The sequence below is a fragment of the Gopherus evgoodei genome, chromosome 6, assembly GCF_007399415.2.
Source record: "Gopherus evgoodei ecotype Sinaloan lineage chromosome 6, rGopEvg1_v1.p, whole genome shotgun sequence".
Lineage (NCBI taxonomy): Eukaryota > Metazoa > Chordata > Testudines > Testudinidae > Gopherus > Gopherus evgoodei.
This window is the reverse complement of record NC_044327.1, coordinates 47,318,346-47,335,717: the sequence shown is the minus strand read 5'-3', so window position 1 is coordinate 47,335,717 and position 17,372 is coordinate 47,318,346.

Here is a 17,372-nt window from a genome sequence, read left to right as displayed (position 1 = left end):
GTTGCCTTTGTGCTGTTCTTGGCTTCCCCTCAGCACTGACATCATCATCTGCATAGATCCAGAGCAGTCAATGGAGGGACCCTGCCTGGCACTCACCAATACTCCATTCTGGGAGTGTGGCCAGCCTGGAGAAGGAGTTACTGCTCAGTTCACCTGTGGAAGTTGCACCAGTAGTTCTGATGCTTTTCCTTGGGAACAGGCTGTAGAGAGAGGCTACACACCAATACAGCATTGTCCTTAGGCCATGTCACAGAGTTTGGGGGAGACAAGGCCCTGAACCCCCGGCTTCCTGCGATTCACCAGGACTCTCAGCCAGCCAGTAAAACAGAAGGTTTATTTAGACAACAGGAACACAGTCCAAGACAGGTCTTGCAGGTATAGACCACAGGACCCCCTCAGTCAGGTCCATCTTGGGGGGCCCAGGGGAGGCCAAGCCTGGCCTCCCCTCCATTTTCCCAGCCAGCTCCAAACGGAAAACTCTCCAGCTCCTCCTCTCGCCTTTGTCTCTTTCCTGGGCCAGGAGGTCACCTGATCTTTGTTCTTCAATACCTTTAGTTGGCAACTTTGCAAGGGAGCGGCTCAGGCCATCAGTTGCCAGAAGACAGGTGTCGGCCATTCTTTGTGCAGACAGGATCACTGGCCCCCTAGGTCTCTGCAACAATCACACACCCTAGACATTGGAGAAATGCATAGGGGAAACTGAGGCACCCACATACTATTCAGAGAAAACATTAATAACATTTCCACTTTGTCACAGGCCACACAACCTCTCTCCAGCTCCATAGAACCCAGGTGCTGTATAGAATTAATGGAGGGGCTGAACAGGTTTATGGTAGGTGGAGAACATACCACACAGCTGCCTTTCCCCACAACACAGCCCCACCAATCCCCACTTCTACATGGGTAGTGCTTTCCTGTTGTATCTGACTAGACAGGCGTTCTAGCGTGCCCAGAGATGCTTTAAAAAGGGAGAACTAAAGTGCAGACCTGTGGTGATGATCTGAGGTGACCATATTTCCCAATTGTATAGGGACAGTCCCAATTTTTTGGGGCTTTTTCTTATATAGGCACCTATAACCCTTACCCTTGTCCCAATTTTTGCTGTCTGGTTACCCTATGATCATCTAATCCAAAACTGTCCAGGATGTTATACTTTCTAGATCCTGTACAAAGTGGTATAAACTAAATAACCAGATTCTCCTTTTGAGAAGGATTTTGCTTAAGAGACAGTATTTGTACAGGATTAAAAAGCTTCCCAGCAGCTCATTTCCTGGGTGCTCTGACTTCAAATTCTGGTTGGTTGGTTCTCTCTCTCTAATGACATCTAAGGGGTATAAAATAGCAGAAAAACCCTCTGTTGTTGATTTTACCATGCATGGTGGAGTCCAAGTACCTAGAAGTAAACATTAAATCACTTTCCCTCTTTTTGTATTCTTATATTTGCTATATTAAGAACATTTAAAGTTGAGATGACTTCGTGTTGAACAAGTGAGCAAGACACACACACACACACACCCCTTACTTCAGAAGCCTGGCAACAGACAGTACAATAACAATAGTCATATTAGTAACTAAAGCCACGAGGAGGCTACATCACGGATGTATAATTATCATTACACAAAAATTCACCCACTCATTTCCTATTGCTGGAAGAAAAGGCGAGGTGCTGTAGTTTCTTCCAATAATAAAGTGTGTCATGCCAAAAAAAGTTCACCATAAACAGAGCTTAGTCTGTCTCTCCAGCTCAGATGATACCTGATGTGCCTGTACCTTGGAATTTAATTGTTATACAAGAGCAAAACAGTGGTATCTGAACAGCCTAATCCCCAGCCTTTGTTTTAGCTACTGATTAGTGGGCACACTGCCAAGTTCTCTTTTGCTCTGGTTCTTTGTGGATGCTTTACTTAGGTCTTGTAGCATAACCCGAAAATGGAGTGGGTAGGACTCTTTCTGATCTCCTTTGGGAGGGTGTTCCAGAGACTTGGGGCTGCTAGTGAAAAGCTCATCCTCTGCCAGAGGGCTGTTAAAAGTACACGACCACAGTAGCTTCTTGCTGCGAATTACAGAGGGAAAGGCTGTGTCTGAGAAAGCATCATTCTGTCCTGCAGATCAGCACCAGAAACTTGAACTGGGGAACCAGTGTCGGTCTCAAAGCACTGGTGTAACACACTTTCTTCCTCATCTCATCCTGCTTAGAAGACAGATCTCTGCACGGACCTGTTCTGGCATGGCACTCCCTGTGTTTGTTGCTTCTGGCATAAAGACACAAATTTAACCTCAATTAAATTCTGTTGGCCTAGGGCTCTGAGGGTGAGGATTGGGACTGGAGAATGTCCTTTCAATTAAGAAGCTTAGTTGTTGTACTGGATAAAGCATTTTCCAGTTCAGTTACAGAATGATCAGCATTAATATAATTTTTAATTTAGTGATTTTCAGGAAATAAATTTATGTAAGCATTCCAGAGAATAGTCATGAAGCCAATTGGCATGTTCGGCATGCAAGAAATGCAGGATTGGGTCCTTGGTTTGTAAAGGGGGTTGGATTTTTATGGTTTGCTCTTTACATTGGTTAAAAAGCAGTACCTGCACAGTTGCTGGATAATCAGCAAAATTAGGCTCTTTTCTTCACTAGCTGGAAACAAAGCTAGCTTCACTAGCTGGAAACAAATGGTGTTAGCCTAGAAATATCTGGTAGGAAGAATGTCTCAGATCAGAGTAGTTTTAAAGAGATACAACTGTCTAGGTCCTATATGCAAATCATTCCTAGAAACATTTAATAAGGCAAATAGCACCAATTCTCTTCTTTTCATTCTCTTGTTGCTCTGTAAATTGTCCCATACAAATCTCATGGTGGCCCCTCTCTCATTGTTACTCTTATTGCAGTACCTCCTAGAAGCCAGGCCCTTACAGTGTTACATACTGTACAGTTTCACGCATCTTTTCCACAACGCTGTAGGACTCTAGGTGAAGCTGCACATCCCGTACAGCACTTCGGATTCAATGCAGAGGAAGAAGCAGAATTATGATAGTAAATGATAATGGCATTAATGTGATACCTGCCATTCTAAGAGCTCAATAAGCTTTACAAACATTAATTACATTCAGTCTCACAACATCCCTGAGAGATAACATTTCCCTATCTCATTGTACAGAAGAGGAAGCTGACTTACTCACACTCTTTAGAGCCTGGTGCTTAGGGCCCTGGAATGGGAAGAAGAACTCTACTCTGGTGCAGAGCAGGGACTTGAACTTTGGTCTCCCACATCCCAAGCCAATGCCCTAAGGACCTGGCTGTAGAAAACAAACAACCACACAATTCTAGTCTACCAAAAACATTCCTAAGGTTCTGTTCTCATTTTGATGTGGAACAAAAACAAATTTTGAAACCTCTGAAGTTGCCATGAAACAGATTTGTCATCATCCATTCAGCGCTGCTGAATTGAATTCTACAAATACACCTCTCTGCAAGAAAGAAATGTCTGAATAGGTCAAATCTGATGTTCAACTGCCAACCATTTCCAGACTGAAAAACATAGGCTATGGTAGCTGAAATCCTACCAGGTGGCAGCAACTGGTTCCCTTTTTTCTGCCCATGACCGCAGAGTTATGGTGGCTGTCAAATGAATTCATCTTACTTTTGTGTAATCTTGCTTAGCCCACCTTTTTGCCAGTAATCCCTGCAGTGCACAGAATTTATGTAAAGCCAAACACCATGCTTACACTTGTTGGAAAGAAATGGCAATGATATTGCAGGCAACTCCTCTTGTCAAGTTATCTTTGTTGGTTGTTTCTCCCCAAGCAGTCCCTCTCAAAACTGGAGGTGCTGAGCCACCCTCATCTTCCATTATGGTCAATGGAAATGGAGGTCACTCAGTGCTTCGTGGAACAGGGTTCTCTAGGAATCCCTGTTAGAACATCATCTGGGGGTATAAAATCTGATTAATCTTATTTTTCAGCTATATTAGATTCCCTACTAAACAGTAGTTAACTTGCTGAACATTTTGAATTTTTGTCTCCTAAAAAAGGGTGTTATAATGAGGATAAAGAAATAGGCATTCTACCTGGATATGGGCATTTTGAATTGCACAAAATTGGGGTTCTTACTTCTCTGGAGCTAATTTGGGTATTTCACTACCTAACCATCCTCTCCTCCACCCCTCCCAACAGCACTTTGATACCATCAGAGTGAAATAGGCTAGTAATGGGTCCCAAACTCATTTGAATGTCAGGGGATAGTGATGGAGAGATTTAGATTTGACTCCCCTGATCTGTATCTGCTCCTACAGGTTTGGTTCCACATTGGATTAAGAAACTGAAAGGAAGGGCTATTTTCAGCTCTGGGGTAGAGACAATCAGATACCAGACAGCTCAGGGAATCAGTTTTCTAGCAAGACCTCAAACCAGCACCCTATTTATTTGATTCCTTCTCGGTATTGGTATAGCGCTTCTTTAGCTAGCAGTAAAAGTTGTATAAACCGTTCTGCAAAACAGAGAAACACATTTACTGTTTTTTCTCCTTTTTCTTTTGCTGTTTTCACCCCCTTTTCTATTTTTTGATACTTTGTATTCAGTTTTTTTTAGGGAGTTTTCCTGGTGTCCCTTAAACTATTTTACATGCCCACCTCCAAGATGCTGTGTTGTGGCCACCATCCCTCCTGCTTCAGCAGGACAGAATAGTCCCTGGGATCCAGATAGCTACCACCACTCCTTTACCAGCCAGAGAGCAAGGTCAGTGTTGTTACTAGCCATTACTGCCAACAGAGTGAGAACATGATGAGAAATTGAACATGGACTGCCACATCCACTAGGTAGAGTACAACTACAAGGACCATTTTAACAGTAACATGATTTTGAAAACAAACCTCACCAACTACTCAGGCAGGTCAATTTGATTCACTATTGATTCAAACAAACATTCACAAGAGGAAGGACATCCTCACAATTAAACATGAGTCAATAGAAGTCTAGGAGGCCAGGACAGTCTGCTGTTAACCTAGTGTCACACCCAGCAATCAAGTAGGTGTCACAAGGGAGGGAAAGCACCTGGTCCAGATGGCATTCCAGCAGAGAATAGCACACGGCTATTACACTGCAAGGCACCTCACATGGCTCTTCTGCATTATCTGGGATCTAGAGTTGGTGCCACAGGATTTCAAGGATGCCAATGTTGTACACTCTGTAAATACAAAGGTGAGAGAACAAACTATGATAATCACTGTGGCATTTCCCTATTGTCTGTTGCTGGGAAAATAGAATAGATTTAACACCTGTCTTGTGGAAATCATTCTCCCCAAGTCTCAGTGTGGATTTTGGTCAGGACAGGGCACTATAGTCACAGTCTATCAGCTTCAGAAAAAGTGCTACAAGCAAAAACCATGGTCTTTATGTGGTATTCGTTGACTTACTAAAGCTTTTGACTCTGTAAATTGTCAGGGACTCTGCAAACTTTTGTTTACCTTTGGATGACCTGCAAGGTTTATTTCTGTCATTCAGTCCTTCTCTGATAGGACGATGACCAGAGTGGTGGAAAATGGTGATAGAGGACCTTTTTCTGGTCACCAGTGGCACAAATGATCCCACACTCTTTTCCATCCTTTTTTTGGCTATTTTTATGGCTGCAATTCATGACAATGACAGAGGAGTATTCATCCAGTTCTGCACTGATGGGAAGTTATTCAGTCTGCAATGCTTCCATGATGACACAAAAGTGGCAGATTTACTCACGAAGTAGCTTTTATTTGCAGATGACTGTGCACTGATTGAGGACATTCAATTTATAACTGATCATGTCACTTGTGCAGTTAATCATTCTGATTTTACAACCAGCCTAAACTGAAAACTGAAATACTGTATCAACCTGTGCCAGGGATTTGCATGACTATTCATGAAGGTCAACTATGTCTTTTTAAGTCCATAGAGAAGTTTTGCTACCTAGGAGTATGCTGTCACAGAATGCCACAACTGATGATGAGGTTACCCATCACACAGTCAACACCAGCTCTGCACTTGGAATGCTGTTACACTGCCTATGGAATGATAGGGGTGTCAAATAAGCACTAAGCAAAATGTCTATCAGACAGTCATGCTTACAATACTTCTGTATGGTTGTAGACATGGACAAAATATTACCACCTTAGGAAATGATCAGTTCCGTATGCACTGTCTCCAGTCTATTTGCAGCTCAGATGGTGGGACAAAATTCCCAATATTGAAATCCTTAATCATTGTCAGATGTCTGGCATGCAAAATATGCTCATAAAAGTGCAACTGCATTGATCTGGCATCTTGTTCATATGGTTGACTTGAATACCCCACATACCCATATTTTATGGTCAGCTAAAGCAAGGCACCTGTTTTCATATTGCCCAGTACAAATGATATAAAGACACACTGAAGAAAAACTTGAAAAGATATCAAGTTAACTCCAAAAACTGGGAAGGAACAGCCCATGACAGAGCATGGTGGTGGCAGAGTTATGATGTTACTGTTAACTGCTTTGAAACAAGGCATATTAACATCTTATGTGAAAAACATGAACAGTGCAAAGCGAGGACATAGCATCTTGCAATGGTCATGGCCAATTTTGTCCCACATGTAACAGGTGTGACAGACCCAGACCAGTGTGGTACAAGGGTCTGGTAGAGGGCAAATATACTTGTCACTAGCTGAGTAGTTTTCTGTTCCCTGAGTGACTAGAGCAGGGGCTGCACTAGAGTAATCAGGAACCTGCTAGAACCAATTAAGGCAGACAGGCTGATTAGAACACCTGCAGCCAATCAAGGCAGGCTAATCAGGGCACCTGGGTTTAAAAAGGAGCTCACTCCAGTCAGGGAGGGGGGAGCCAGAGGAGAGAAAATGTGTGTGAGGAGTTGGGAGCAAGAGGCACAAGGAGCTGAGAGTGAGAGGCTGTGCTGCTGGAGGACTAAGGAGTACAAGTGTTATCAGACACCAGGAGGAAGGTCCTGTGGTGAGGATAAAGAAGGTGTTTGGAGGAGGCCATGGGGAAGTAGCCCAGGGAGTTGTAACTGTCATGCAGCTGTAACAGGAGGCACTATAGACAGCTGCAATCCACAGGGCCCTGGGCTGGAACTTGGAGTAGAAGGCGGGCCTGGGTTCACCCCAAACCTCCCAACTCCTGATCAGACACAGGAGAAGTTGACTCAGACTGTGGGGAAAATCACTGAGGTGAGCAAATCTACCAAATAAGCGCAGGACCCACCAAACTTTGTCACACAGGGTTTACAGTTCTTGTTTTGGTTTGACTTTGCATATACATATTTATAATCCTCATACATCAACATCACAGTGAGAATCCATCATCACACCCAACCTAGCAAATAATAGAACAGTTAGAGGAAATCAAGGATAATCATGACAGAGCTTATCTAGATTAGGATAATCTGCAAATGTATAGTGTGTCTACATTAGGGGTTTGCCCTGGTGTAATTGTCTAGAGAAATCCAAAAGACCTATGTAGTGCCCTCAGGTGACAAACACCAGATACTTCTACAATTGTGTGTGTGCGTGCGTGCGCCAGGAATGCTGGATGTCCAGCTGTGATAAAGGAAGTTAAGGAAAAAAGACTTTTTTTAATAATTAGAGGGAAAAGGCAACAACATTTGCCAAATTAAATGAGATCCACTTTTCCATATAGTCAGGTTTATACAATACTTACTGTGGAACTTCACTAATTAGCGCGCACACACACACACACAAAAATGGGCACTCGTTCCACTAGAGATTTAATAAATAGACTAACAAAACTCAGAGTTCATCATATGTACAAAATACAGTAGTACATTTGTTTACTAGTAAACTGTGAAATAACAAAAATAAAACCCAGAGGAGATCCCAGAGGAGAACTTAGCTTTCGTTAAATCAAAGGAAAACACAATAGCTAACAGGCATTTTGGATATATAGGGCTTAGTAAAATTAGAAGGGAAAAATCATCTCCCCAATGAGAAAACCCATCATAGAAAGTAAAGAGGAGAAAATAGCCCTAAAGTTTCCCTTCTCTCATTTTTGTTATCAGTGGAATGAGAATTTTTAGTTTTTGTTCTAATTGAATAGTAACAAATTTTCCAGTTTGAATCAAAACCAAAATGTTCCATTTCAATGAAAAATCCAAACATTTGAACAATATCATGAATGCTTTTGTATTAAAAAAAAAAATTGAGCAGCTCTATGTTAACAAAGTTTGTGTATATTTGATTAGGAAACTGAGCTGTATCTGCAGACTAGAACAAATACTTGTATAATCCAGGGCACGACTTGCTTGTTGGTCAAACACTGAACAGAAACTCTCCTTGTTTTGGTGAACATTTCTGGCAGGATCTTTAATCTTTTAATGATGCTATTTCAGGATAAACCCCAAACAGTTCATAGTCTTAATTCCTCAGACTCAGTGCTTTCCAAAACAGACAGACCACTTGCCTACTCAGGTTTGTTTATTTTTTAACTGAAGTCACAGAAAGAAGAATAAAACCAGTTAATCATCAGCAAAAAAATGCCCCATTAGGCCTGATCCTGCAGTCCTTGCGCGCACACTCTAGATCTCCATCAGCCCCTCCACACTACAAGCAGAGGCCTGTAGGTGACTAGGGTATGTCTACACAACAGTGGCTACATCGGCACAGCTATGGTGCTGCAGCTGTAGCACTGTCATGTAAACAGCTTCCTACATCACTGAAAGGGGTTTTTCCATCAATGCAAATAATCCACCATCTGCCTCGCTGTGTCTACACTGGGGGTTAGGATGCCAATTATATCACACAGGGTTCGAAATTTTTCACAGGCCTGAGCAACATAGCCAGGCGGATCTAACTTTTAGGTGTAGGGCAGGCTCCAGTTACCAAGCTATTCTACTTTGTAGTGAGGACAGGTCCTTAGCTGTATTTCCAAATGGTGCCGATGCTGAAGCTTTGGATAATCCAAAGAGATCCAGTGTGTACTTCAGAATTGAACTGTGTGGGAACCAGGTCCCTTGACATGGTTTTACTGGGGTGCAGATAAGCCCTGCCACTGTAAGAAATCTGCATTTGCCTGCCCTGCTACAGCTTCATGTTTCCTTTCTCTCTGCCCTGTTCTCTTTTTCTCTGACTCATTTTCTACTGAAGACTGGAGGATTTCTTGCTAGTTGTGCAGTGAGAGTGAGGTATTATTCTTTTTGTCAATGAGACATCCAAGGCGGGTCAAATAATAGAATTGTGAAACAGCTGGAGTGAGGTGGAAGACAAGGAAATGTAAATGACTGAACCTCCTTGCAGGGGCGGCTCTAGGCATTTTGCCGCCCCAAGCACGGCAGGCAGGTTGCCTCCGGCGGCTTGCCTGCGGGAGGTCCTCCGAAGCTGCAGGACCAGTGGACCCTCCGCAGGCAAGCCTCCGAAGGCAGCCTGCCTGCTGCCCTCGCGGCGACTGGCAGAGCACCCCCAGTGGCTTGCTGCCACAAGCACGCGTTTGGTGTGCTAGGGCCTGGAGCCGCCCCTGCCTTCTTGATAGAATGGAATGGATAGAGGCCAGAATTCCTCCCATTCTTTCTTCGTTACACCTCCTTTCTACTGGCAGGCACAACAGTTTTTCAAGGGAACCTTTTTGGCTACTCATCTGCTTGTTGGCAGTGAAAAATAGAATAGTCTCAGTAGCGTTGTGGCAGTTTGCAGCAGAGTAAGTGCTTCCCCTTGTAATGCTATTTGAACTAAATCACTTTTGGAAACACTCACCCAGTTTCACATAAGGTGGATAAGCATTTATGCATACATATTTGTAAAGTGAATGGAATGTGGGGAGATGATTCAAGCAACTTGATCACCTAGCATTCTCTCTCTAGCAATAAAGACCCCAGTGCTGGGCAGTTCCTGGCCATTAGTGCCATGTTGTCAGAGTGTAAAATAGGGAAAGAACAAGTAAAAAATTACTTAGACAAGTTAGATGTCTTCAAAGCACCAGGGCCTGATGAAACACATCCTAGAATACTCAAGGATCTGACTGAGGAGATATCTGAACCATTAGCAATTATCTTTGAAAAGTCATGGAAGACGGGAGACAATCCAGAAGACTGAAAAAGGACAAATAGAGTGTCCATCTATAAAAAGGGAAATAAGGACAACCCAGGGAATTACAGACCAGTCAGATTAACTTCTGTACCCAGAAAAATAATGGAGCAAATAATTAAGCAATCAATTTGCAAACACTAGACGATAATAAGGTGAGAACAGCATGAATTTGTCCAAAACAAAATCCTGTCAAACCAACTTGATAGCTTTAACAGGGTAACAAGCCTTGCGAGTGGTGGTGATGGAAGCGGTAGATGCGATATATGTTGACTTTAGTAAGGCTTTTGATACTGTCTCGAATGACCTTCTCAAACACACTAGGGAAATGCAACTTAGATGGAGTTACTGTAAGGTGGGTGCATAATCATGCTAGAAGGACTTAATGAGTGGGGTGCCACAGAGATTGGTTCTGGGTCCAGTTCTGTTTAATATCGTCATTAATGATTTAGAAAATGGCATAGAGAGTACACTTATAAAGTTTTCGGATGATACCAAGCTGAGAGGGGTTGCAAATGCTTTAGAGGATAGGATTAAAATTCAAAATGATCTGGACAAACTGCAGAAATGGTCTGAAGTAAATAGGATGAAATTCAATAAGGACAAATGCAAAGTAATCCACTTAGCAAAGAACAATTAGTTGCACACATACAAAATGGGAAATGACTGCCTAAGAAGGAGTACTGCAGAAAGGATCTGGGGGTCATAGTGGATCACAAGCTAAATATGAGTCAACAGTGTAATGCTACTGCAAAAAAAAAATCATCATTCTGGGATGTATTAGCAGGAGTGTGGTAAGCAAGACATGAGAAGTCATTCTTCTGCTCTACTTGGGCTGATTAGGCCTCAACTGGAGTACTGTGTCCAATTTTGGGAGCCACATTTCAGGAAAGATGTGGACAAATTGGAGAATCCAGAGAAGAGCAACAAAAATGATTAAAGGTCTAGAAAACATGATCTATGAGGGAAGATTGAAAAAATTGGGTTTGTTTAGTCCAGAGAAGACTGAGAGGGGACATGATGATAGTTTTCAAATACATAAAAGGTTATTACAAGGAGAAGGGAGAAAAATTATTGTTCTTAACCTCTGAGAATAGGACAAGAAGCAATGGGCTTAAATTGCAGCAAGGGTGGTTTAGGTTGGACATTAGGAAAAGCTTCCTAAAGCAGTTGTCAATAGGGACTCATCACTGAATGGGCGTGTTTCTATGACATTCTTTAAGGATTGACACTAGGCCCAATGTTATTCAGCACTTTCATCAATTATCTGGAAGCATATATAAAAATCATGGCTGATACATATTTGCATTTGACACAATGATTGGTGGAAAGGTAAATAACGAGGACGACAGGGCAGTCCTACAGAGTGATCTGGAGCACTTGGTAAGCTGAAATAGTCAAACAAAATATGTTTTCATAGTCAATGCAAAGTTATTTACCTAGGAATAAGGAATGCCGGACACACCTACAGAATGGGGTATTGTATTCTGAAAATCAATTGCTCTGAAAAGGATTTAGGGCTCATCGTGGACAAGCAGTTCAACAGGAGCTCCCAGTGTAAAGCTGTGGCAAAAAAGGCTAATGCTATTCCTTGGATGTGTGGAAGGGAATAGTGACTAGGAAGGTGATTTTACCTCTATATGTCGACCAATGCTGGAATACTGCGTACAGTTCTTGTATCCACATCTTAAGAAAATGTCCTGCAGTCAGAGACTTAAAGAGCTCAATCTATTTAGTGTATCAAAAAAGATTAAGGTGACATGACTGCAGGCACTAAAGGGCTCTTTAATCCAGTGGAGGAAGACGAACAAGAACTAAGGGCTAGAAACTGAAATCAGACAAATTCAAATTAGAAATTAAGGACAAGTTTTTAACAGTGAAGATGATTAACCATTGGAACAAACTACTGAGGGAAGTGGTGGAATTGCTACCCTTTGTTTTCAGATCAAGTCTGGATGCCTTTCTGGAAGATAGGCTTTAGCCAAGCAAATTATTGGGCTCAATACAGAGATAACTGGATGAAATTTAATGGCTTGTGATATACAGGAGGTCAGACTAGATGACCTAATATACCCTTCTGGCCTTATACTCCAGGAAGCTGTGAATTAGTTTCTTGACTGTGAAAATTGCCAGTTCCCTGATTATACATCACTATGGACTAATAATTTCAAGAAATGCACCTGTCTTGTTACCTTCTCTTCTCTTCACACCCCTTTAGTGGGTTTATGCTTCATTATATATTTTCTAAGTTTTAGCTTGTGAGCGATCTGGGGTTGTTTGTTTGTCCAGTGCTTAGCACAATGGAGTCCTGATCCATTTCTGGGGTTCTCGGGAGCTACTGCAACAGAAATAATAATGATGGAAATATTCATTGCTGCAATCAGAGTATAGAGGCTGTTTTGTAATGCTATGCCTAGTAATAAGCAGTCAAAAGTGACAACACACAGTGACTCAGAGGACATCCCATACATGTCGCTTTAACAGCATCAGCAACAGCAATATCTCATTACTTGAGATATTCACATTTCTCGGAAAACAGCTTTGCAAAGCAAACATTTAAACTCATTCACTTCACTCATGTGCCTCTGTCTCATGGCAGGCCATCGTTTACTCTAATCATTTACTCTACTGCAAATCCTGTGAAGGTAACTTTAGCAGAGCAGAGTAACTTGACCCACCTAGATCACTGATATGCAGAAAAAACATAGGAAAATATTCTCACTACACATATGGTCTAAACTGCTGTTTGGATCAGATTGCACTGAGCGCTGTGTGGTGCATGGGTGGGTAGGGAACACGTTCACCAGGCTACTCTCCTCCTAATTCCCTTTTACAGTGCGTGTGTTGGGGGAGCACAGTTCAAAGATTACTCCTGGCTAGGGCCTTGAGCTACCCCAAAAGGACATTATGAGATTTAAGGAGGAGACAGTAACAAGGGCCCTGCCAACTCTACTGGTTGTGTTTGGAGAGAAATATACTTTGAACAGAGTAGAACAGTGGTAGTGCTCCCCAGGGCTCTTACTCGGGTGGCATAGTTCTGCCCCTCCAGTGCATGGCTGTGGCTCTAAGGCATATGCTAACTGGCTCAATTGTGGTGTCAGATTTTGAAGAATGTGCAGATTGAAGATTTAGGGCACAGTCCAACACTGCTTTCCAGTGCAGGAGGCATTTGTGGGTGCAAATCAATTAATGCACATGCAAATCTGACTTTTGGTTGCCCCAATGCTTGCAGGTGCAAAATTAGAGGTCTCTTTGAAAATTTGCCCCTAGTTATCAAAGGAAATTCAGACCCCTTAAAAACACCACTTTTCACATCTGTGCCCGTTAATTATCCTTCTGTATCCTCCAAACTCTTGTCTAACTCATAAGCGTAGTTCTGACAAATCAACAACAGTGAACTGATTGGAGATGGGTTAACTAATGATATAGCACCTTTCCTTGTGAAAGGTCCCAAAGAACTTTATAAACAATAATAACTTCATCCACTATGGAAGTATCGCCACCTCTGGGTTAAAATGTGTTACTAGAGCACTACGCAACCTCAGAGAGGTAGGGGCTTGGAAAAGATACTTTGCAATTCTACAATACATGATCTCTGAGGGCTTTACAAATAGCCAGGAATTAAGACTTTTTAAACCTCTGACTTATTGTTAATTGGATTTTCCAGTTAAGGAGTAATGAGAACCAGAAGGATTGAGGCCCAGAAGGATTAAGACCCAAGAGTAAAATCTTGTCCACACTGACATCAGTGGCAAAACTCTAATTGACTAATGTGAAGTGAGGATGTCACTCAAGATTTTCAAAAGGCAGCCTCTTTTTTGCAGATACAATGTGAACCCATAAAAAGATACTACGCTTGGGTGGGTAAGTACATGACAGCTCCTGCATATTGGATACATAGCCATCCAAATGGGAAGATTTTACTAACTGCTCCCATAAGAAGAGGCAGCTGGGCAGGGTCTCTTCTAAAAATCTGACTTTCCAAAAGTCACATTGCCAGCCTGTGACAGACGAAGGAGTCTGGTCCCCAGACAGATCTTCTGATTCACACTTCTTATGTAAAAGTATGGTTCAGCAGGCAATCTCACAATTATCCACAAAGAACACACAAGGCTGGTCTATACAGTGTGTTTCATACATTGTGAAATGTCACTTACCTCTCATATGTGCTTATATTTAATGCTTCCTAACCAAAGCTAAGTTGTAATGAATTGTTCAATGGATCCTTTTAAAAAACTATCATTACACTTTGCAGCAAATGGCAAAGTAGCAGCACATAAAGCATTCTCGTGTTTAATCCTGTTAATTATAAATGCAGCGATGTGTTATAGTGGTGGCCCTAAACAGCTTCTGCTGTGTGGCTCAATCAGAGACAGAATGGCCATTTGTATCAAAGTATGTTTTACCCTGTGCGCCTGATACACAGGATCAGAACACGGTGGGTTCTTTTGGTGTATTTGTCAAAGACATTTATTGAACGTAGAGTCATTTTAAGCATCCAGTGTGTACTTTTACATAGAAAAATATTTAAAAGCTATTGTCGTAAGTAAATTACCAAGTGTAATCATGGAAGTGCCATGTTCTTTGTAATCACCGTATCATTAGAAATACATGCAGTTTTACTTTGATAGTGTAGACATGTTGCATTTTGAGTATCTCAGTAGATAACAGATTTTAAGAACAAGTTCATTTTACTATTTACAACAGAAAATGTTATCTTTGGAGAAACTAACCAACCTGACTCCCTGAACTAATGGCAGCAGGTGAGTAATTCACCTCTTTCTGCTTGGACTGTGTGAGGGGAACCAATGAGTAGGAGCCATAGAATTCACACTCTCAGCCTGTGGAACTCAGTTTTTCCGTGCCTGCAATAGGGACTGCTGCACTTTCATGTCTGTTCCTCTCAACAAGACCCTCAATTGGGCCTATTTGGAGCCAGAAAAGAGACTCCTTTTGTCATGCACAAAAATGCAGGGCAACTTCCCCTTCATGACTGTTTCACCTTTGCAGCCTCACACAGGGCTCAGAGATAAGTGTGTTAACTGTTTTAAACAGTAAATGAAACTTATTCTTAAAATCTGTATTTACTGAGATGCTCAAAATGTAACATGACAAATGATGTGGAAGGCCTAAATATCTGCATGAATTTCCCTTAACATGAGGCAGTTGGAACTCATTGCCATGCCTACCTACACCACCATACACTTTCAGTCTGCTCTATACCAATGTAGGGAAGACATTTCCAATTCCCGGTTGGCTTTGAGGTATGTTCCTGTGTGGAAGCAAATGCTGTCACTGCCCATACTGGGCTGGACCTTAGGGTAAACTGTTTTGGTACCTTTGCTGCTAATCTGACGTATTTTAAATTGCAAAATACACTTTAAAAGAAGTATTTCACAATTCTCTTTCAATCATCAGAGTTACAAGGAGTCTAAAACATGTGGCTGCTTTCAGTTTGTCGGATTGTATCAGCTGATTATTTAAAACTGCCCTAGCTCAAGAAGAAAAGTCTTTTCTCAACTCCATCCAAAGTGACCTCCTTTTGGTAACCTTCTGGATGCTCCTGATTTTTCTCCAGTCCTCACAATTACTTGAGGGCATATTTTGCAGGTACTAAAGAGGATTAATAGGACTCTTCAAAACGAAGCAAAACTCCCATAGGGAGTAAGATCAGGAACTATAAGAGTGGAGACTCTGTACACTTAAGGCAGTGGGTTGGCTTGGTTAGCAAGTGACCAGAAGTACAAACCAGAGCTTCTTGTGTAGCTCCCTGTGCAAAGCAGTGCTGCATGGCCCAAAAGCAATGTCTCAAAAAGTTGATTACATAGAGAAAATGATTATGCCTGAAATGCTTGCTTTCTTGCATATCTACATGCTCAGTGAGATACTTCAGTATCTAAAGTCTCATGCATGCATTAAACAGGAACATTTATAACAGCAAGAATGTCTGAACATGTCTTGGCCTGGAATAACTGTCTTGTAAATTCGATATGTTGCCTGGGTTATTTATTTTGAAAGTAAAATGAAAATTAGGCTAGTAGGATGAATAAAGATCTTTGCCAGCCTTGCATTAATGTTGTGCTTTACAAATACAACATATCAGTTCCTTGATTACAACGGATTATGAGGTATAAAGTACTCTTTTGAGGTCCTTCAATATCCATCTTCAGGTATTTCATTAGCAGGATTCAACTATATAGTTGGGTTATTTACTGTGAATCATACAATACATATCTTAAAACTAAAGCTGCACTTTAAAATATTCTAAATGAGTGATTCAGAGTTGGTGCAATTTTTCCATTGTAAAAACTATGAGCCAAAGTTCTGCCCTCTGTTGCAAAATCACTGAGTTCAATGGAGTACTCTGAATTTACAGTGGTGTAGTGAAAGAGAAGAATTCTGATCCCTCTCTGACTGACTGCACATCCATACAGCATACAGCCCACTTCAGTGCAGTTCAGAAAATCCTTCAAAGCACTTTCCTCATGAAAGATTATAAACTATTCTGAAGCTACTTCTACTGGAATCTGAATCTTTCTTCAGGCGTTCTGACATGGGCTATAAGCTTTGGAAACCACCTCTCACTATCCAAAATGTGAGCAAGTCACCCTCTGAATCCAATAAAAGCAAATCTTGGAGCGATTTGTAAACTTAAAATACCCATTGAGTAATTTGGTAAAACCAAAAAAAAGTGGAAGACAGGACAGCTCTGCTTTCTTTGTATGAATGAAGCAGTGTTTCTATTAATAGAAGCATTTTTTCTTGTAGAACAGTTAGACTGTAAACTACACATCATATTTTTGTGTGTAGACGTGTACTCATGAGATTGTGTCTACACATCTTCACTTCTTTATTCTCATGTCTTAAAACTGAGTCAGACCACCCAGCTTCTCTTCTATGTGTAAATTAGTGATAAAAATTCCATTTTGCAATTCTACAGATGCATTATATCAGGCTTTAGATTTCAATGATTCGAAATATGAACCTGGTTAATAAAATTAGTTGAAATTATGTGTCATTTACAGAGCAGGCACACTTGCCAGACTTGTACAGAAATGGATTTTGCTTTGGGGAATTGTTTTCCCTAATAAAAATATAAAATGAGGAACTCAGGTATAAAAAAAAATTGTAAGGCACGAGTTGATCAAACATTTACAAAGAAGATGGTTGCAAGTTATAGTAACTATGGCAACATGACTTAGAACAAAGTAATGGTTTAATGTTTAAATTAAATCCAACACATATTAATGGTTATAAGCCGCAAATTTAAAGATTATTTTTAGTATTATAAATCAGAGATGACTTGACAAAGAAAAATCAATG